Raw genomic sequence first — 23,930 nt, forward strand, 5'->3', positions numbered from 1 at the left:
ATCATACCTTTAATGTACACTACTTAGGGTTTAATGGGAAATCTGAATCAAGGACATTGTGTGTGTGAGATGTAATGCACTTAAATTAGAATTTCTATCTGAAAACATCTAAGCCACTAAATACTGCCTTGAAACTTACACAGGCCTGAAGTCTGTATCCATAGAATTGCGTACATAATAAATTGTATGAAAAGCTAATTCCTGCACTGAGTATACAGTCCTAACCATTAGACCAAATAGAATTTTTCAAACAACACTGAAATAAGTAGCTAGAAATCTCCTTTTTCTTCTAAAACTTGTCTTTCCATTTAAAAGCATTTTCACAGTTAATTGCACCTTGGTCTGTACCACTCTGACTAGCACTTTTCAGATATATTAAAGTTTTTTTAAAATAGAGAGTGTAAGGGGTAGAAAGAGAACTATTGAAATACGTGGAAAAAACCCCATTCTAATAAAATGAGAAATCAGCTTTTAGAAAAGGGCAGAGGGGAACAGAAAGGTCTTGCAAATAACAGAATAAAAGCAATCTTAAATTTTTTTATGAAACTGTGCAGCTTATTCATTTCAAGTAAGTGTCTCAAAGCGTCCTTTTAAAATATCACCAACTGCTAAAATCGAATACTGTCATTTTATTGTAGTAACTGTAGGTTTGCTTATTTCATAATTGGCTTGGCTAGGGAGCTCACCTGTAGGGATTTTACCAGTGGCTGTTCTTATCAATTTTTTAATAAATCCCACAGATTGAGTACAGTAAATAATGTATGACACAGTGTTTGGTAAGTCAATATTTAATTTAATATAGATTCTGGGAAACTAACATTTTACATGCAGATATTAGTATGATTCTTGCTTAAATGAAGAAAAAAAACCCACGAAACAACCAACTAGATTTTGTTTATAAAAGGGAAAGGAGTAGAATTTGTAGGGTAATTCTGGTAGAATTTAGTTCATGTTAGTGTTTCATAAGTTCAGGTTAATAGAGTATGTGAGGGGGTGTACTGACTGCAGAAAGCCCTATTTATTTTTCTGAATCTTCAGATCTGTCCAATTAGTATCAGTTCACAGGGATTTACAGGTTCATTCAGGAAGTGTGCAGGCATATACTTCAGTATGATTTAAGCACATGCTTCAGTACTTTTCCAGATAGAGACAAAATTAAGATAAGCATAAGGCAAAGTAGAAGTTTATAGGTGTCAGGTTTTTACGTTAAAAGTTTTGTTGAATTTTTTCTTTCAACTTAAATATTCTCAAGTAATTTGTTTATGCACATAGGAAAATATTATTAAGAGAAAAAAATTCCTCTTTCACTAATAACATAAAACATTTTACGTAAAAGTTTTGTGCTGAAGAAAATGTTTTTTGAAGTAAAATTTTCCAAATTGTATTTCTGATTTATTTATTGACGTAACATGACTGTAAGGGCTTTTTTTGAGTTTTGAAATGCCAACAGGCAATATGCATGAGTGTTTTTTATAATGCTGCAGGTCTCTGATAACTAGTATGCACCTGGTGAAGTGATGGTGTCTCCCTCCCACAATTCCTGTTTTTCTTTCCTGTCACTCTCGGCTTTACAAAATGTGATGGCATCGAATTAAGTTTGCTTTTCTGTTATTTATGTATTATTTAGTGTAAGTATCATCTGAGTCCTTCCAGAGAGAGAAAAAGGCAGAAAACACCTAAGAAGAACTATACAAAGGCTACAGGCTGACGAGCTGACATCTCGTAGTAGAGTGATTTATGTGGTCTATCATAAAAAATTTAGCTTTTCTACACAGTTATTAATCAGCCAAGTCTGGTCCTAATGTTTCCACATGGCACCAGTGACTATATGCTAAAGAAGCTGCTCCAGATGAAAAAGGGTGCATTAGCACTGGTTAAAAAATGAACATCCTCAAGGAGGACCAGGATAACTTAAATTCTTTTTTTTTTTTTTTCTGTCTGAAGAGCTATTTTCTGAAAATCAGTTGTTCAGACTGCTATGTTAGGGTAAGCTTTGACAGGGTTTTTTTTGGGGGGTGTTGTTAGTAAATAACAAAAATCAGACAGATGACTTTTCAGGGAGCTGAATTTCTTAAGCATTGATTTGACAATTTACTTTGGTCTGCACATTCTGGTAAAATGAGTGGAACTCCACATAGAAAAGGTTTATCATGCTATGGGATCTGAGCTCAGAGTATTCTCCAGTATTTGAGGAAAACTGGCAAGTGTGCCTGCTGGCTTCTCTGAACACTGTCTTAAAAACTAGGTAATTAAACATATCTAAAAGCTAAAATATATAAAGCAGTCGCTCAAGACTTCTTTTAGAGGGGGAAAAAAATGAAGGATAGAGTTAAAGTATATGCGCAAGGGGAAGCGACTTCCCCTTTTTTGTCTGCATGGTGGTTTGTTTTTTTTTCCCTCAAGATAACATCAAAGCTTTTAAGTAGTTGTTATTTTATTTATTTTTGGAAGTGGTCTCATTGGTATTATTCTCTGAAAATCTTTGCTTTTATCATTATTAAAAACAATAATCTTTGTTATTTATACATCATACTAAATTTTTATCTGTACAAACTTTTATTCTCATAATTCCCATTTGCATTATTTTTTCTTTTAGTTTTCATAATTCTTCCGGTTTTCTCCTTTTTTTTTTTTTTTGTAAATCCATTTGAACAAAAAGACTCTGTGCTGTGTGAAATATATTAGATGTCTGATTCCGCTTATACATAATAACTATATATTATGTGTGGTGTAAGTGAAGCATATCATGGGTAGGTTTTAGTACACTTTAGGTCTGCATAGCTAATTACTTAAACTTTAGTTTCTGTGATTCATAGTGAGCATTTGGATACCTGATCCTAGGAAAGCATTTACGCATAAAAACAACCTTAGTTGCGTGATTAAGACTGACTTGTTACTATAAGCTAATGAAAAGGTTTCTTTGTAGTGGAAAGCACTGAGAGAGAAACCTGTAGGCATCGCCATTTGTATCTGCTGTGATAGAATTTTTACCAAAGGCATTCAGTGACCTGAAGATAACCAGTTCCATCGCTCTGAAAACAACTGCAAATTGTTATATGTTGTAGTTCCAAAACGGGATGTGTTCCATAATTATTAATCAAATAGTGGCCGAAAACGCCCTTGTTGGGTATTTGTAGTCAAAACCTTAGTGACCAGTTTGTTATACTTACAGGAAGATCTTCAGTGACCCCAGTAGAGTTAATGGCATGTGTAAGACAATTAGCCATCATTTCTGTTTAATATAATTATAAGCAATGCCTGAGATGCCATTAGGTAAATGCTTAGAATAAAAGATCGCACAGATCACAAAAAGATGTGAAAAGCATTCCTTCCGAGTCATCAGACTTAGCATTGGAATTGATGGGTCATCACACTCAACCTCTTGTTATGGGCATAAATGGGGCCACACCTTACATGTAAAGACAGAATTTAGTTAGGCTAAATGAATTTTTAACAGCCCAGTAGTCCAAATTTTTAGTCTGTTTACAATAGTGTGTATTCATAGTCCATATAAACACAGGAAAACTTCAACAATGGTTATGCAGAAAAAAAAATGGTTATACAGAAAAACCTTCTGGTACCTACTGCTGTTCTTTTGTGTAATTTTCATGCTTCTAATGTCTCCCTGGGTACTAGGGTTGACAGAAAGGGTTACAAAAAGCTGTCAGTGTCCTGAGGCCTTTGTCAGGAGGACTGCGATGCTAGTGAGGTTTCTTTCTCCTTTCTTGTGGGAGCCCTGTGGTGTTGGTATTTTCTTCCTCCTGCTCAGTTTTAGTTGAATTTTGTCTTGTTTTTATAAAATGTGATCTACTTCTGTACTTCTTTCCATTCCATTGTTCAGTCTTTTTGTTTACTTTGTTTTCTCTAAAACTGGTTTCACTGGAATAAAATGAGGTTGTACTCCCAAACTGAACATTGACTGATCCTTGTGATTTGTGCTTGTATCTTGGGGCTTCTGTTCATCCTGCCTACGTACTCTTCCATAGAACACTTTTGCTAGAATGATAGCTCTTTTATTCCATATATATGCCAAATCACTATAAATTAAAACTAACTAAAACTAATTTAAGGCATAATTGCTAAAGAATTGCTACCAGAGCTAAACAAACCCAGACGAGTACTGAGACGCTCCACTGTCTGGGCAATACAAAGTTTGTGCCCTTTTACTCATCATCAGAAAAATAGTACGTCTTGTCTTTCCAATACATCCAAACTCATTTGTTCTTGGATTTTTGTTTTATGTTTTTTTATGGAAGCATGGAGCCAAAATATGTGTCCATTAAAGTCCATTAAACAAAAGACATAAAGATAAGTTGGGGGCACTACTGTTGCTAATATCTGGCAAAACTTGAAGTTTTAAATAGTAACTGCTATTGTTTTAGAAAGCTAGAGTACAACTACTGTGAAAACGTTATATAACTTCTAAGATATTCAGCCATAGTTATCTCAAAGTTCATTCCTTTAGAATGTAAGATATTACTTTCATTTCATTGATGACAAGACCTATGTTTCAACATAGAATGAAATCTAGGTTTTCCAGTTTATTAGTTGCTTAAGCACAGTTTGTCTTTTCTATACCTTAAAAGATGACAAGCAAAATCAGCAACAAGGTGACATTACTGAAGTTAGTTCATTTTTTTCCTTTTTTTTTTTTTTTAAAAAAAAGCAACTTTCTTTTATTTACAGATCCCTTAAAACACTGTTATTAAGCGTCGGGAGGTGAAGATATCAAATGAAACAGCAGTAAGTCCTGAAGTCCTTCAGGGGGGTTCAGTCTGCAGGAGACTCAGACAGCTACAATCCCCTGCAGCAAAAGCTTTTACTCTCGACAGGTAAGTCGGTCAGCGCAAGTTTTCTTTCAGTGTTAACCATAATCCTTCATGTATTTTATTATAATAATTTCCCGAAGAAAGAGAAGACCAGGACAAAGTTAAATGTAGAAGTTAGCATAAACAATAGCTTTTTATATACAGGAGCAGGAAGAGCACTTAAGTTTTGCCTCTCAAAAATATTTTTGAGACAAAAATATTTTGTATGTTTTTTCCTTTTGGTATATTTGCTCATACCTAGAATTAATGTGTGCCTACTGTTTTCAACATCGAGGCAATTGCAATGTGACAAGATGCCTACTGCTTATAAAGGGCCCAACTAATTGGACTTTAGCTAGGTAGAGTACTTAAAAGCTGGAAGACTGAAAGAACTCCGTGTGTATAACAACCTAAGGCACTGTAGAAATCTCTAGGGAGAGTTAATCATCCTTGGATGAAATACACAGCAGCAACCCTGCTGAGTGGGGAGAGCTTCTTAGAATACCTAATCAGAAATGCTGAACACTGTCTTAAAGCTTTCCTTCGTTAGAACACTGTACACTTCAAATGGGGAGAAAATAGGTTTCAGTCCATGCTTCAAGAATCCTATCAGAAGGACATCAGTTGTTACAAAGTCTAAATTCACTCATTTTGTAGGTTTGTGTTCTTCTGATCAGTAGGGAACCTTAAATTCGACTGGTGATCCAGTTTCAAGAGGGTAGTAAAACATTCCCTCACAAAAGCTTAGCACCCGGGGATTAGGATGCTTTTGGGGAGGTATGAGGTAGGGATCCGAGTACCTTCTGAAGGATAGAATTGCACTGAAGGCCTGCACACTCTCAGCAAAACGCTGTCATGGGCTTGCTGTGACCGTAAGGATGACTCCTACCACTATCCCCAGATGTTTTTCTAAGTAAAACTATTAGGCCAAAGCTATTAGATTATTATTTTTTTTAATAGCATATCCTACAGGTTAGCAGTGGGTATGGCTGCTGCTTCTAGCTTCTTAAAGGAGACAGGGGCACAGCTATTCTGTGGATATGTTCTAAGTAGAGAAGTGAGGTAAGTACCAAGGACTGATTGCTTTATTAACTGATGAACACTTCTGTATTGTTTGATTCAGGTGCAAATACACACTTAAGTAAGTGTTTCTAAGTTGAACTGTTTAGACACCTTGATTCTACCTCTGGACGTTTTGGGAATCTGTATATTGGTTCGGCCTTAAGTGTATGCTAAAAAATTTGCTGTTGCAAATGAAGACTCAGTTCATGTGAAGCGCCTTGCAGAATAAATAAAAGTGAAAGCAAGATCGTTTTCATGTACATAAGACTTGACAAAATAGTTTTCAGTTAGCATTCAGAAAGAAAAATGGTCAAATTAATGATCTTGAATGATTAGAAGTGAAAGTACAAAGTGCATTATACACATATTTTTGACACTCCACATGTTAAGATATCAAGAAGCATTTTTGTTTGTTTTTATATGACATCACAAATCCAATGAATTTGCAGTGTAGTGTGATCGTTAAAATAATATTTTTGAAAACGTAAGTTTCTAAAATTATTTTTAATATCCTCTTTTTCTAATAAATATTAAATCACCCAAATTATTCATGATAATTGTCACTTACATGGGATTCTTGTCAGAAGGGCTAGGAGATGGAATCTTTACAAGAGCATCCTTTCTGCATGAATTTTCATGCCAGATGCGTGATGAAAATAGCGTGCAGTACCAGAAAGCTTTAGTACCCAGGAAAATTTATGATACTGGACTTCATTTTAGTTTTTTGGTTTTTTTTCGTTTTTACCCCATGTTCAACCATAACGAAAAAAAAGTAGCAATTCAGTTTTATCTTCTTTTTTACTTTACCTTCTTTTTTATTCAAAGGGCAAGTTTTTCATTTCACTTCTCCTTTCTGAAGGGAAGGAAGCTCTACACCAGCATAGCTTTATGACTGGCCTGGGTGCAACAGAGTTTATTTCAGCCAATTAAAATAACAATTACTGTTAGAGACACTAATAGCAACACCCTTTTGCTAGTTAGTTCCACAACGCAGATGGTATGATTAAAAGTTCTCAGCTTCAAATTATTGTATTGTACTGATTGCCCCCTCTCTACAAGAATTTTTACAATAACATGGTACAGGACTTACTGTATTTGCATGGTGATTTTCAGTTTGCTTGCCTAAAAACAGTACGTTAGGACTTTCACTCCTGGAAGCTAGAATGTAAAATAAGCTAAAGTTGACTTATCTCTTTGGGTCACAGATTATTATGTATGTTTTCAGATTATATGCAAAACTGTATGTTGACCTGGCTGAGCATGGCTGCAACTTGAACATTGAATGTAAATTACAATACATTTGCTAAATATGATGGTTGAAGTTTTGCAGAAAATTGTGTTAGTTCATCTTTACAATACTACTGTTTCATATTACTGTATGCCTTGTTGGAGTTACTGACTTGATTATTTCACTGGGCCAGTTACAACAGCTTCTGTTTGTCAGTCACCCTTAAATTTCTGCAGGGGCTTTGTTATATTTAAGCCAATTAAGTTATTTTCAACCAGTTGTGTGTTTTCAAGAGGCAAAAAGAAAAATTTTTCTTAGGGTTAAATCTTATTAAGTCAGGAACACCTTAAGAAAAGGGAAGATGTCTCTTTGTTCTTCCTTGTGATGCTTAAGTTCCAAAGGATCAGAATGATTTAAAACTATATATGTACTGTTCTTTATTAGCGTGGCCACTGTATCGTCTGACTGTCTGTGGGGGGAGTGCAGTCTAGAGAAATCTGAAGATCTTGCCGTTGCTCTGCTAACTTCTATATCTTAGTAATTTGTCCTATGAAAAAGCATTTGTCAGATAGGTGATATATGGCTGGCTTCTGTACCTTCAGATTACTGTTTCGTGATGCTGTGGAAGTTTTGAGCTCTAACTGCATTTACTTTCAAGAGACTTCAAAATTAAAAAAAAAAAAAAAAAAGAGTAGTTTAAAAAATCTTCATTCCTTAGTATAGCTCTACTTGGAGTTCATTCTCATAATCAGTATTAAATACTGTTTTAAGCCTGTTTTCTAAAAATTCACTACATGGGAATGTTTTAGTGTGCCACATTAAATTCATGTCTCATACTGAAATGTTATTAGAATCTGGGTATTCTGATTCCCAGTTGTTTCTCCCGCTGTGCTGATGCTCTCTTAATGTATAGCCAATGCAGTTGTGGATCTGCACTTCAGAAAACCAGAAGGGCTAACAAAATTGTATTTTTCCTTCACAGTTTGGGAAAGCTTTTATTCCTGTGACAATATGTAGGGTTTCGGTTGTTATTGGTCTTTTAAATTCTGTTATTACTTAAGAGACACCTCAAGTCTGGGTCTCTGTTGATCTTCCATTCCCAGAAATGGATTTAGAAGCTTTCCACAAATAACCTTTGGTCCCTTAATGTTAGGTCTAATATTTTTCTTCATCTCTTTAAATGAATTCTGCATTCATGTAGTGCTTCATGGAAAAGCATACTTAATTCTGGTAGATCAGAAATTCTTGACCATTGAGACTTAGTACTTATTTGTTTCTGTCCATCTGACATACCATGGCAGAAAAAAGGATGACTTACAAATTTTACTCTCAGTTTGTTGGTTATAAATGTAGAGTCATTAAAGTAATGCCAGTGCAATTACTCTTAAGTTCACACCTAGGTAACTAACAGCAAGCTTATGTCTTTGAAATAGAACATTGTTTTAATTAAAAAACAAACTCTAGAAACTTTCTCAAATTTATTCAGCACAAATTCCCTCTTGCTTTCCATGAACGTAATCTAATTTACAGTCATAATCTCACCAACATGTCTGCCAACAAAAGTAAAAAATTTTAAAAAAACCGCAAAAGCTGTGTATCTCATAATGGCTCAACACAGATATGATTGCACTAGCTTCTGTTGGACAAAAAAAAAGTGGAAAATGACCCTGGAGTACTCCTGTCCCCATTTATGTCATGCTAAGATAGTGTTGGTGGTAGTCTTTCCGAGCAACACAGATTTAGATTATCTTTAATATAAAGGATTTGTATAAAGGATTATCATCCCTTTTCTTGATATAGTTTTAGACAAGAAACAAAATTAGCCATAACACTTACTTGAAGTTATATGAGCTAAGAAAGGAATTATTAGGTGGCCCCAGTGTTCATATTTCCTGTATTTCTGAATGAGGTGGTAGCTAATTCCTAACATGTATAATAATATGATCTAGTTGTGAAATAGAGAACATAGGCAGATACGTTTTTTTTTTTCCTTGTAGCTTTTTTTTAAAAAAAAGCTCAGAGCAAGATAGTATTGGCTGCATGCATGAGGACAAAATGGTTTTCCAGTTCTCCGATACAAACTTCTAACCTTGGGGATGTCAATAACCTTATCCATTCCAATGCAAATATCTTTTTGTTTGTAGGCAGAAAAGTCTTCAAGATGAATACAAAATGGATGAAGGAATACTAGGTAGGGAAGAAAATTCCAATCCTAGATAAATAAGAGTGTATTTGAACAATTGTCAGTTAGCTCCTGTTTAAAGAGAGGATGATATGATTAAGCATGGCTTAATATATTCTGTGCGCAGTGTAAGCCTATGGCTCCTCGGGTTGGCAGATCATATGTCCTTGAGAGTGTAATAGCTGCACGAGGGACCAGATCTTATGTTGGCTCTCCATAGGCACCTGTCCTTAACAGCTTTCTGGTTTTCCATATGGAGACGCTACTTACCTTGTGAGGCCACGAAGGCCTCACATGCTTAGCTTTCTGATAGTCTAAACTTCGTAGATGTGTGAAATCTATGGCCTTCAATCTTATGTGTTTCCATGATTTTAATTTAGGTAGTAGTTCATGCAAACACAATCATCAGTCTACATGAACATTCATAGGGTGTTTACATGTGCTTTTAACTTCAACAGCTGAGAATATAGCAAAAGAGCAATTTCCCTGAGAGCAAGTGAAAAGTGTAACGCACCTGCCAAGAGGGTAACACCACCTCCTGGCTTCCTCTTTAGCTCAAATCTCTTGCTTATTCTGTAGGAGTTCTGTGCTGTGCGCTACTGCAAAAGAGCATTGCTGAGGTGTAAGATGATATTCTAGAGAGAAAATGGAGAGGCTGGATATACTCTGTGGGAGGGAGGAGGGAATGGTCTGGGAATTAAAGCAAAGAAGACAAGGGGCAGGTGTAATGCTCTAATTAGCCTTGTCCTGCTTCCACCAAGCTGTTCTTACATCTGAGCCATCTGCTGAATAATTTGAATCACCTCCTTGTTACTGGACTGAATTGGTGAAAAAATAAACCATTTGTTAGGAATTTTCATTCCTATTCGTTTGTCTCATTTGCATCTTATCGTTTCAGAGTGTTACTGAAGCTCACTAGCCAACTAAGTTTAAGCTGAATTTGTACAGTGACTATAGTTTTTTACTCAGTCGTCTGCACAGAGGTATTAGCTCTACTGTGTTCCAAGGGGTCTCCCATATAGATCAATTTTGTATTTGTATAATAAAAATTCCTGAAGGACCAACAGGCTGATCCTTCAACAGTTGTCATCCTGCATACCACAGCCACAGGACTTCCTTTTTGATACAAAGCTGTGCTTTGATCCAAATCCAGTTCTGAACTTTGAAATGTCCAGAGTTTGTAAGTGTACTACACCACTCAATAAACTACAAGAGAGGTTAATCACTTGCAGTGTTAAAAGCATGCATTTCCAATTTCAATTTTTGATACTTACGCTTCTAGAAGTCATTTCATCATTAAATTTCTGTTTTCTATAAATTAATTAAAAGTAAACCACCTAAATAAAGGACCAAGATATTGCAGAACTCCTCCATGTGGTACCCATCTTTTATATATTTAATGCCTGGAGCCAGAATATCTTCCATGCTGTTGGGGGGACCTTCCTAAAGCTCCGTAGTGGCTCTTAATCCCCTCAGTAGACCTGGAGTTTCTTTTCAGCTCTGCCCCTTGGTGAAGCACAGTGGCCTTCTTGCAGATTGCAGTGATGCGCTGCCTTTCCTTTGGGACTCAGGGCTCTGAATTATCTCCTAGATGTAACCACGATTTTTTGTTACAAGACGAGGGGTTACTCTCTGTTTTCAAAATATGTATTGACTATCGAAACCTTGAATGTGGACCACAGCCTGTCAGGCTTCCCAAGTAAAGGCACTGTAGACTGAAAAAGATAGGTTTGCACTCTGTCAGCTTCTTTCTTTCTCTCCCGGTAAACCTTCATAAATTTGCAGTGTATTGTGGAAGCTTCACAAGAGGATGGAGCTCCTACTCCTGCAAAATTTATAGTCTGGTAGCTAAAGGAATTGTGATTGGAATAGGTGATGATGATTTATGCCCCCCCCCTTTCCCCTTTTTTTATTTTTTCATTCTTTTTTTTAAATAAGGGAATTTTTGGATTCTGTGCCTTTGGCATTCAGAAGTTTACTGTGTCAGCCTGGCTAGCTGAAGCTGATGACCTAGAAGTGTTGCTACAGCTGTAAAGTCTTGCTGTAGATAAACTGCTAGCCTTTTCTTTTATCAACAGCAAGAAACAAAAGCAAGAACAAAAAAAAATAAAAATGTGAGAGTTTGTGTGAAATACTTTGGATATACAAATTTTACAGAAGAAATGATCAAACCTTCTAGCTTATCTCAGAAATTCTGTTATTTTCCAGTCTTTCAGTATCAATAACTCTAAGCCTCAGAGATGTGAATATGTTTATTATGTAGCACAGATTCAACTTCTTTCTTGTACATCCCTGTTTATGTTATTGTCAGGCACTGGAAGTCTTTGAATTTCTAATATTCTCTTGTATCCTATGGATCTGTGTGTCGTAAAAGGCACACTAGCATACTTTTTCCCCCTATATTATTCCTCATAAATATTTGAATTTGTTGATGTTGGTAGCATTCAGAAATGCTAACAACATTGTTGAGCTTTCTCCACCTCTGCAGCTACTGGTTATATCTGATTTTATTTAAAAGCAACTTTGCTTTCATAGAAAGGAAACTTAACATTTCTTAGTGGGCTATTATGTGGTATTGTTTTACCAAAACTCTAAAGATCGTGTTTCTATGTGCTTTCTTTGTGGGTGATCATGGATATGCTGCTGCTGTATGTTGTCCCCATAATTGACAGTCTGTGTTACTGACTCCTGCTGTTACTATAAAACGGATACTATTTTCAAGGCAAAGAATCTTTTTGTGTCATCCATTTCTTGAGGTTGCATTCTCCTCTCTTCGAATGGAGAGGAGAATGACATGGTATGTAGTATTTGGTATGTAAGGCTATCCTTCTTACTGAATTTGCCACGTGAAGTACCAATACCAGCAAGAGTCCAGGGTGATGCTAGACAAAACTTTCCTTTTCTGCACATACGGAAAAAAATACATGCAATTGAATCATGTATTTTTAATGTGTAAATGGGATCAGTGATCAATTTGAATACTCTGATTTGGACAGCAAGTAACATGGCTTCTCAGCCTTGCAATAATGCTTTTTCCCAATATTGTTAGTTCAGAAAATTTTGTGACCAGCTAAGTACCTTTACATAAGTAAGTTTCTTTAACATATATGTTTGTCTTGGTCACTCTTAGGGGAAGAGATAAGTGTCCAGATGTGCTACTAATTTGAACTCTTGCAGAAAAAAAAATCTATGTTCAGCTGAGATGTTGTAGCTCAGGTACACTGTAATCACGATCATAGTTTCAACTGTGTAACTTGTCAGTGTAATGGTTATGGAATAAAAATAAAATAATAAAAATAAAACCCAGCTAGAGAACATTACCATAACACTCATGCAAAATTAATCATTTAGCTCCATAAAGCTCTTCTTACTATATGAGTTTTGATGATCCCCATAGTTGATGCTCTGAAGTAATGCACTAATATGAAGATGGATGTTGGTCATGAATGTCTTTAAAAATCCTGATGTATTTTTCAGAAGTAAGGAATTTAGCCTCAACATATTGACCAGATTTCAATTTAAGTCATTACATATTTGGCAAATAGGTATCATATTGTTGTAGTTAACATCGTGGTTTGCACTGCTGATGTGCTGAATGTGTTAGGATTTCTACAGATAAAACATTTGATAGCAATCTACCTTAAGATACTGTTGCTCTGGTCCATACGGTTTGCTATCTAAATGAAGAGGTAAGCCTTTGGAATGCTTACATGACAACAGACATATCTTCATTAAAGTGATTATGCTGTCTGTGTTTTTAGCAGGTTTGGAAAGATGTTTTGTTGCATGTAGTTTTTCAGTGGTAAGCCTTGGCCTTGGAAGGTGTTTGGGAAAGAGATTAAGTGTTTTTATCTCTGTTTCCAAAACTGAAGTTACATCAACAGTGACAGTACAAGACTAAATTCTGGCACTGTACATTGAAATATGCATGTATCAAGTTTTACATACAATTCATGGAATTATGAAAGTAGGCATGTTTGAATGACAGCAGAAAGCAAAAAACCTTGGTGCCCAAAATTTTTAAATGGACTTGTGTAAATGGGTGTGGACTTCTTAAATTCCTATATAAAGAATATAAAGGAGCGTTAGCTAGGCATCTGCGTGATCAAGCTGGTTTCTAATTGCAGAACAGATTTGTCAGAAACTGAGCCAAACATCCCTGTTTTGTTTTTTTTTTTTAAATAAGATACTTGATTATTTTTTTCTAACATTTTCTAAGATAAAATCACCAAGGGGATAGGATTCATTGGTTTGTGGTTAGACCATGCGTATTATAAATGTATCAACAGCGTCGGGGAAAGAAGCGAACCCATCACAGTTGTGTGTAGTGGCAGTGAGATGGGGCTCCGATGCCATTAGTACTGCTTAGATAGTCACGTGGTGGGAAAAATACTTACAGTCAGCATGTGAGTCATGGCTGAGTGTGCTGCTTGTACTTTTCCAGTTTTTTCTTTATTTCTTGCTTCTGTATGTGATCAATTGAATTAATTAATGAAATTATTGATACATGCCTTGATTACCACCACCACCACCCTCTTTCACGGGTAAGGGATAATCAATAGAGTAAATAGTGTTTGGGATTTACTGGAAAGAACTACTGCCTCAAAGATTTTTGGTAATAGTTAACTTTGTATTGGTCACCCCATTTAGGTTAATCAATACCTCGAAGTGCTGCAGAGAGCTTGCACAGTTGCTGCGATAATTAATACTGAGCATCCTACATACAATAGTACTATTCTGGATTAGAGATATTATTCTTATTTTCTAGAATATCTTTTATCATTTAATCTCCTTATAATTTTCAAAATTTTACTTTCCTTTTTGGAAGTTTTATGTAGTGGTATTTTCACTTTCTATATGAAGAAAAAATTTCCTTTTTAAAAATTTTTTGTTTGTGTTTTGCTTTGGGTTGAAATTTATTTTATGGTACTTTTTAGTAGTCCAGCATTTAATACTACTAGTTCCCCAGCAGACTAAGGTGAGAACTCCTTAGTTTTCAAGGTTGAGATAGATTTTTGGACTCCATGTAAAATTCCACATAGGGTTTATGTTCAAAAGAACTGGCGTTATATCTGACAGGAAATTACGCTGTATGGCTTGGAATTTACTGGAAGATCATTTTTGACCATTTTATAATGGGTTGAATTGTATTATATAGCTTATTAAATGACCGTTTGGGCAGCATGAAGCAATTATAAAATGTGAGAAGGAGCGGATGTTATCCAGAGAAATACCTAGATTATGGATTGGATGGGAGGAGGGGAGTCCTGGGCCATTTGATAGAAGTATTATGCCTACTTTCTTTCTGGAGTAGCTTTAGTGTGTTTATAGCATCTGTATTTAAAAAATGGTGCGCTATGTGAAAATGTAATACTGTTAGATCATAATACATAAAATAGAAGAGATTGCGTTACCTACGGGATTAATTCCTTTCTATAAATAGGGCGTCATATGAGCGAAGTGTGGGCTTGTTGAGTGCACACATCTATGCTGTACAGAACTTTCTACCAGTCTTTGGATACTGTTAACAGAGCCTGCAGCGCACGCTCCACAGTGCAGTGTGGATGCTACATTGCAATGAAAATTGTTCATATTAGCAGGTGATATATATTATTATACTGTAATGTATATTTATTAGCATATGAATACTTCAAATAAACATTTGTATTTTGCTTCAGATCACGGTGTCACAGAAAACTTTTTCTAAATTGCGGCCTAAAGAACGTATTTAATGCCGATGCACAGCCTGCTATGTTACAGTAGATATTCCAAAAAAGCCTTTTTTTTTTATGGGCTTATAAATCACAATGCATTAGAAGTAAAATACAGGGCACCTATCACAGAACACCAGGTGTGCATTGTAATGAGTCTCAGAGAGGCCATACATTTTAGCAATTAGATAAGATATTCATATACGCTATCATCAGAAAGTGTACAAAACACTTAATTTTTCTTACAACGTGTTTTCTGTAACCCTAACTTTCTGATTGTTCAAGAATAAAAGTAAAAAATAAAATTTAAATAATAAATCTAGTGATTTTTTCGTTTGTTGTTTCCTTGTCTTTTCATTTAGATGTAATCACTGTAACGACAGACTAAGGGCAAACGAAATTAAACCAGTTGGGTGAATTAGCTCAGGAAGTGACAGTTCACAGGAGAGTCTTTATCTACTCTTTCCACAGACTCTGTGTGCGTAATTGCAGGTAAGTGCAGTGGCTACGTTTTCTTCAATAGAACAATTATAATAGAAATTATAATTAAAGGTCTGATATTATACTCATGACTAGATATTTGGGTCAAAATTGTACATGCACTATCTTGAAGCCTGTTCTAAAAATGTATTTGATTAAATTTATATTTTATTGCATCCCTTCAGGGGTATGATTATGCAGCCAAAATTACTCAGTTAATTTCAAAATGATGCTTATAAAAGCTGGCCATTTTTATTAAGTATTTCAGACTTTGAGTGCACTATTTTTATGTTGAGGTATTGTTCAATGGAAAGTTCATATATGCATATCTCTACATATTGCAGTACTATGCTTGTAGAATTTTCCCAAAATTATATATATATATATGCACCAGAACATAAATTTCAGGTATCTAAGACCTTGGGAAAGGCCATGTCAGAATCAAGCACATAATTATCATCTGTGACACCAACAATCTCTTGTCAGTGTCTCAGTGCTGTTATTCACAGTGGGAATAAAGGCATCTATTAGTCTGTGTAAAATGCTTTGTCGGTTTTCATGATAGCTAATAACATAAATCCTATTTGTCACTGCTGAAAATACAAATCGGGAGGGAGGACTAACTTTTTTGCAAAATACCTTAATTCAGACCGTCCCTGCTAAATACAGCATAGAATGCGAAAGTTACTGTGAGCTCTATAAAGATGCATTTTATAGTAGTTTAATATAGCACCCAAAAGTGCATATTTTGAAGAATGTTTTACTTACAGAGATAAAATAAATACAAAGATTTAGTAGACAACATGGCCAGTTACTTAGCTAGGTTTCTGCTAAAACACATTAGTGAGGCCTTTGAATCTGTAAAAGAAAACATGAGAAGAAATTCTTCTAGAGTAAGAATATAGCAGGTGACATGTTCAGTGTGAGCTATCAGCTTACATTTTCGATGCACAAGACTTAACTTTTGAATGCATAGCAAGTACATAAGTGGCTTTTGGAAGTACTGGATATGTTCCCTAATTTTTCTTGTGTATAAATGTATTTCTTTTTCATTGAAGTCACTGACAGAATTTAGAATAATAACAATGAATTAGAAAGTTTCCAAAATGAAGTGAAAATAGATCTAATGTACAATAATATGTTTGGTGTTTGAAAGCAATAAACTGTTTCTACACTTCTAAAATTCAGTATAACAAAATATAGATCTGTGGATCTTGAAATCATGGTAGGCCCAGTAACCCAGGTCTTGACTTGAACTCATCAAGCTAAAGAATGATCTTTACCTTTGCACATTCTAAATATTTTTGTGAAAACTCTTACTTCTGTTCAAAAATCTGTTATACCCACTTACTGCTAATGAAAGGTATGCTACCACAGGAGTTTCCTTCCGTCATACCTTGTTTTCATAGGTTTTACGTGCAGGGATTTAACAAAGTCTTGATTTCATGTGTCTTTTAAGTTACGTCACGAGAACAAAATCTACAGAACATATTGGAAGAATTTGGTGGTTTACTTAAAAATTGGAATTTGTTGTATTTAAAGAGCATAAAAATTAAAAATAAATAGAATTCCAGCCTGACAGTAAGGACTGAGTTCTGCACAAGCCTTGGTTATCCTGAAGCCTGGTAGACTTGATTACTAGTTTCTGTTAATTCTGTGTAAGTAGGTGTGTGTATGAGAAACTGCGTAGAATTCCAGCTGAAAAATGAAGGCACTTGCTTTTTTCATAAGCTGAATCTTTTCATTGCACCTGCGTTATGAGTTGCTGTTTTCCTATATTCTCTTTGTGAATGTCTAACAAGTGTAGAGAAGCTTGAGATTTTTTTTCCTTAAGGCATCGGTGAGGACAAAACCAAAAGGAATTTAGCAAGATAAACTCAAGAAGGACTGACCATAAGTAGGCGAGGTTTCCGAAGTCTTTGTTTATCATAGAAGGCTTCTAAGTGATCTTTTGATATGAGATCCTTAAAAAGTTTGAGAAATACCTGCATTTTTTATCTGAGGTTCTCATTCTACAGACCTAACTAGTGGGTTTTCTGGTATGCTTTTTCTCAAAGATTAGGGGGCCAGATAAAGTACCGGTACTTTATAGACAAGGGAGTCCTGGTATTAATTGTTTTTTGAACTGTGAATGCTAGTTGTAAGATTGATATAACAATGTCTGTGTTGGTAAATAGTGCTTTAATTTTAACCCTAGGTAGGTTTAAATTTAGAAAATGGAGAACTTCACTATACATTTAAAGCATTTGTGATTGAACTTAAATGTAGAATTCCTAAACAAAAGCATGGCATTATAGAAAAGGAGCTTTAAAAAATGGGATGTTATCTTTGTGTATATATGACTTGTCATACTTCCTCAGTACTAGTGGAATTGCATTCATACTACTAGTCGACACCATTGTCTGATTATCCAGTGAGTAGATGTCGCTCTAAAAATAGACTTTTATCTCTTCACATTCTCAGAGCTAATATCAACAGCATTCTATAACTACATCTTTATTAGTTCACAGTCTCACAAACATTATAGTAACTCAATAAAGAAGGAAAATTGGAAAGTAGTACTAAAGAATGAATAGCAAGAAAATAAAATTCTGATGACCCAGATTCCTGAGTTAATTATGCAAGCCAGCTCCTGTTGTTACAGATGGAAGACTATAATTTCTAGATTCAGACGTTTGTAGGTGCCTAACTCCCATTGAATTAAAATGAGAATTAGGCTCCTAACTACCTTTCTGAATCCGGGATGCAGTGATTTTAGCAGCATTTGGTTTCATTAGTGTGGAGTTTCTGTCCGCTTAAATGCAATTATTTTGTATTTACTCTGTCTTAGTAAAAATAAAACTCTGGCCGTGGAGTTAATTTGTTGTCTATAAATGGTCTGTGATTTTACACTTTTGAAAGAGAAACCTTAAAAAAGAAACCCTGTTGAGAAGGGTTTGTGATTTGAAGGAAAAAAATTCTTCTCCAAGATGCATCCCCATGCCTTGCATAGATTGCTTGCAGCAATTTCAACCATTACTGCAGAGTCTGACTTAGAATGCAGAGGGAGCAGTGCATCTATATATTAGTAAGGCCTTTCATTAAATCTTTACTTTTAAAAATAATTGGTTCTTTTAATCTGTAATGGAACATGGACTTACAGGCTGCCTGTGATTAAAATTAAACCTTATTTGTCTTTTAATATGGTGCTATGTTCATCTGTAATTGAGTAGGGATCGATGCCAGCCCTGTGATGGGCAGTAAGCTTATCCAACATGACGGAGATAGATTTCAGGGAAGACAGACTTTGCTGTTTCTATGTACAAGTGGGATGAGTAGACCATATCAGCAACATTTAATTATTTTGTAGGTAATTATTCATTTGAGGGACACAAGTTTCAGAGCATATTGGAATAGAAGGAAGACCAATACAATTACCGTTTGGCTAAGTACGCAGTTTGCACTGGTAGCTGGAAAGTCATAATGAGCTTTTCATTACATTTGAATAAAGGAATGTTTAATTTAATAATAGAGGCTCAGACTACTGTTTCGTATAACAATGATGACTTGGAGGAAAGAGGAAAACAAACAAGAAAACAAAAATAACAAAGAGAAATGAAGTGATGGATCAGTAGCAGGGATTCTAGCAGTGGTGTTGTGGTTTGGGACAAGTATTTTTTTTGTTTTGTTTTGTTAAGATCCTTTGCTTTTGTAGAATTGTACAACAACTTAGTTTGAGAAGGACCTCTGGAGGTCATTTAGGCTAGCCCCCTGGTCACAGTAGGTCTGGTTAGACCGGGATGCTTAGGGCTTGTCCAGTTGAGTCTTAAATATCTCCAAGGATGAAGACTCTGTAACTTCTCTGGGCATTCTGATCCCTTATTTGACCACCCTCATGGTAAAAATAAATAGTTTTCTCCTAATGTCTGATCAGAATTTCCCATGTTCCGGCATGTTTTTATTGCCTGTTGACCTACTGCTGTGCTCCTCTGAGAAGAGTGTCTCTCTATTTTCTCTGCATCCTCTGAGCAGCGGGTTGCAGACAGCAATGTGTCCCCTTGGCCATCTCTTATCAAGGCTGAACAAACCTACCTCTTCATGTATTCCCCTGCCCCCACCCATCTCAGTGGTCTCCACATTCCAGTGTGTCAGTATTTTTCTTTTATTGGGAAGCCCAGAACTGGACACAATGGGGTCTAACCAGTGCTGAATTGAAAGGAAGGATCACTCGCCTGGACATGCTGGCTGCACTCTTGCTAATGCAACGCACAATACCATTGTCTGCCTTTGCTGCAGAGGCACGTCCCTGGGTCATGTTCAGCTTTTTGCCTACCACGACCCTCAGGTCCTTTTTTGACTGACTCCTCCCAGCAGTCAATGCCCACCTCTCCTGGTGCATGGGTTTATTACATCCCAGAAGTGAGACTTAGCATTTTCCGTTGCTGAGTTTCAGTAGGTTCCCATCAAGCCGTGTCTCCAGTCTGTCATGTCCCTCTGAATAGCAGCCCTGTCCACCTACTGACTGCAGCCCCTCAAATTGTTGTCATCCACAAGCTTGATGAGGGTGCACTTTGTGTCATGCACCTTCATTAATGGAGATAATTCCCAGTATTGGTCCCCATACTGATCCCTAAGAGGCACCAGTGCTTACTTGTTGCCAGTTGGACTTCCCAGCACTGATGGTGACTTTCTGAGACTGATATCCCAGCCAATTCTCTACCCACCTTGTTGTCCACTTATCCAGCCTGTCTCTCACCAATTTGATGAAAAGACGACTGGGAGACTGTGTCAAAAGCCTTATGAAAGCCAAGGTATCCTACATCCACTGACCTTGCCGCGTCCACAGAGCCAGTCACCTCCTCCTAGTAGCGATGAGGTCAGTCAGTTATCGTTTGCCCTTGGTAAACTCAGGCTGGCTGCTCCCAACCACCTTCTTGCCTTCCATCCATATAAATGGTTTCTTAGCAAATTTGGTCCGTAACCTTCCCCGGAACTGAGGTAAGGCTGACAGGACTGTGCTTAGTGGGATTTGCTCTCTGCTTTTCCCTCTATTTTCTAGTGATCAGAAACCTATCAGGATCTTCCAGTGGTTGCTGTAGCCTTTCAAAGATGATAGAGAGCAGTCTCACAGTGGTATCAGGCCACATCCTTCAGCACCCTCAGATGTATCTCACATGGTCCCATGAGTTTATATATGTCCAAGTAGGTTAAACAGTCTCTAAGTTTGTCTTCCTCTGCTGTGGGTACTGCTTCACTCCCATGGGAAATATTGGAAGGAACTAATACATTCAAAGATGGAAGGAAATAATAAATCCTCCCAGATCTTATACAGACTTTCATAATGAATATGTTTCCACCCAGCTTGAACAGTCTTACTTGAAAATGTGTTTTTATATATGAACCATTGTTCAGGAAAACTAGATTTTTTTTTTTTTAACCGCATTTTCTGTGTCCCCTGCACCGTAAATAATCGTTAGCTTTATGCTGCTTGCTAAGCTATAAATATTAATATACCACTAGTGATGCTAACAGAAGAATAACTCTGTTTTATTAGCAGTGTCTGTGAACTGGAAGGACTATGACCAGAGCAAGTATTATTTACCTATTAGAATTTTCACCGCTTTTTTTTTTAGAGAGCAAATAATGGTGACTCTATTTCTTTATTTCCATGGTAAAGTTAAAGTAGAGATATCAGAATGGGCAGGCTGTAAAACCAAATGCCTTTTTGTCATGGCTTGGACAGATTATGCTTGTGCAGAGTTTCAGTTTCCTGTTTTCTTATTTCTGAGTGTCTTTCAACCACAGTCTACCAAATATATCTCTGTGTCTGTCCAACTGCAATATCCATTGAAATTACATTTTGTCATTTGGTTAGTGCATTGTGGCATTTGATCTTCATAACTTTTCACACTACAGATAATCTGAAAAATTCTGTTCACCTCAGGAAACAAAAGTCACTAGGCCTCTTAACTAACTTTTGCTAATTTTAAATTGTTGGGGTAGCACTGATAATGAGCATTGGTAACTTTATACTTTTGTTTGAAGTATCATTAGTATAATCTGTAGTTTATTTTATCTTGGTCTGGGAGGACTTGTGGCTATAATCAATAAAATTTTTTGAGCATAAAACAAAAATTTAAGAAATTTAATTTTCCATCATGGGATTCTCAAAAGCTACTTTATAAAGCAATGAGTTAGATGCTCTAATGTGCTTCCTATGAAGACATTTTTAATAGCTGATAAAGTAGTTCAACTTACTTGACCATGTTGTTAAGGAAAGAGCAACTGAGACAGAAAAACATTATTTTTTCCTTCACTCTTTTCATGCAGTTCCCCAGATCAATAAATAGCCCCCAAGTACATATGAGGACTTCCATATGATGCCTCACCCAGAGGAATGGATTCAGCGATGTAAAACTTCTCACATTCACCCTTTAGTCCATTCATTTACTGTTTAACCATTGGAGGCCTTTCACAAAGTTCTGCGTGGTATTTTCACATATAGCACCTTAACCCTAGAGTAGTGCTGTTATAATAAAGCTGTTTTAAGTTACGAATAAGAAGTATTCTTAAAATCAGAATGACCATACTTTCAGATTTCATGAATCTATGTGAGAATAAGTACAATTCTGTTGTTAATACCTAACATAAGTTTGGTTAAACATTGGGCAAGACAGCTTGTCTAGAGTTGAAACCTGGTTAATTTCATGCTCTTTTTTTAAGGTTTATAAGGTATATAGATATACCACAAAAATTTGAGTATGTAACCAGCTGCCATCAGAACTGTTTTCAACTAAGTTGCTGTTACAATAACCTAGCCTGTAAAGTCTAGCGCTTGGAATATGCAGATAATTTCTTGCAGAAAAATCCTAATATTACACCCTCCTTTTTTGTTCACACTGCAGAGAGCGAGGACCTTTACAAGAGTCAGATTCTAATCCAATTATGAACTAATGCCATATTTTTCACTATAACTTCAGTTTTATGAAATCTTCTGCAAGCTCTGGTTTTGGTGAGTGTTAAATCAGGTTGAATGAGAGTTTGGTAGCCCTTTGCATACTACTAGTTATAAAACATTATCAGTACCTGCTTCACCTACTTAATGACCAGTTCTTATTTTGTTCTAATTAAAGGTAATTACCATCAAAATAGCAGCTTGTTCTAGCGACACCCTTAGCACAAAAGCAGTCTTAGTTTTAGTCTCTATTTCAGAAGTTGTTGTTCAGCAAAAGGAGCTGGCAAGGACGTTTCTGAAATAGCTTTTGAACTTTTGACACAAAGGGACTTGCCAGATCATCTGCCAGAGATGTCAACCCTAATGCAGTAAAGCCTGTTGAATGCACAGAGATGATCTTTTCCTTCATACAATAATTTCCATTTTATAATAATGTTATGACAGTAACCAGTGCATTTTAGAGGACTGTTGTACTTCAACGGTTCAACTCATACAACATTTGGCAGCTTCTTCCCCACCATACTTGAGGCATGCAGTAAGAACTTGCTCAGAAATGGAGTGTCTGTCTCTTAGTATTCATTGATTCTAGTCATGCAATTTTACTTATTCATCCAGTTTACATAACATCCAAGTGATAAGTTGCACATAATTTACACAGGTAAATTACACGCAGCTGTGGCTTTTAAAATCTTACAGCCTGGGTCAGTACTTCTAAGTTGTAGCTTGAAAGTTTCAGTGATTCAAGTTCTAAATATTTTTGTCACATTTTTTTGTCTGTTGCATACTGAATCAGATAACTTGCAGTGTATTTCAGTATGTTTGCCTATTTCTGACATGTGCTAGCAAAAGAGAGGTTTGTTCTTATCAAGCACAATAAAGATAAATACGTTTCCTAAGGCTTCATTTAACACTAAATGTCTTCAGTCAGTGTTTAGCAACATTGCAGAGAAAGCATACATTGGTGAGTGTTTTTTTCATTTTACTTCATACTTTATACTTTCACTTGAAAGTGAAGCAAGGTAACCCAACTGTTCATCCACTATGAACATTGACTTTTACTGATCTGTCTTTTGGCTAGTATTTAACATGTTATGGCAGAGCTTGTTTCAAAATTGATAGAAAATCATAATTTCAGTTAAAAGAAGTTCTTACATCTTTTTCTTTTCCCCACTGCTGTATTTCAGCTACATCTGTCTTCACAACCAATGCACCTAGAAACTTAGCTCAACTAAAGAACTTCTGCTTCAGTTGTTTAATTCCAAACTTGAATTCTTGAAGCTTTTCCTCTCTCATGCAAGTGCAAAGATATCAAACTCCCCAATATTGAAATTCTTTAGATAGCTAAATGCTTAGTAGTTAGTATTCCCAAAACTGCTTAAGAGTAGCAAATGCATATTTTTCTTGCCATGCATACTCCTGAAGATAACCTTTATCTCTCTGAATAAATATCATATATTATTCCAAAGACTGTTACTAATTGGTTATCATCAAGGAACTTTTTTCACCCTAACTTGTAATGAATTTT

General features: G+C 35.9%; 1 protein-coding gene across 1 annotated transcript in view; it reads left to right on the plus strand.

Annotated features, from left to right (window-relative positions):
• TENM2 (teneurin transmembrane protein 2) overlaps positions 1-23,930 on the plus strand; it is a 1,855,021-nt gene that overhangs the window by 596,467 nt on the left and 1,234,624 nt on the right. Inside the window, exons 9-10 of the mRNA XM_054217271.1 lie at positions 4,687-4,832; positions 15,354-15,483. The gene's annotated coding sequence lies outside the window, so the exon portion shown is untranslated. The remainder of the gene's footprint in view (positions 1-4,686; positions 4,833-15,353; positions 15,484-23,930) is intronic.

The sequence above is a fragment of the Rissa tridactyla genome, chromosome 11 (assembly GCF_028500815.1).
Source record: "Rissa tridactyla isolate bRisTri1 chromosome 11, bRisTri1.patW.cur.20221130, whole genome shotgun sequence".
NCBI classification, from domain to species: Eukaryota; Metazoa; Chordata; class Aves; order Charadriiformes; family Laridae; genus Rissa; species Rissa tridactyla.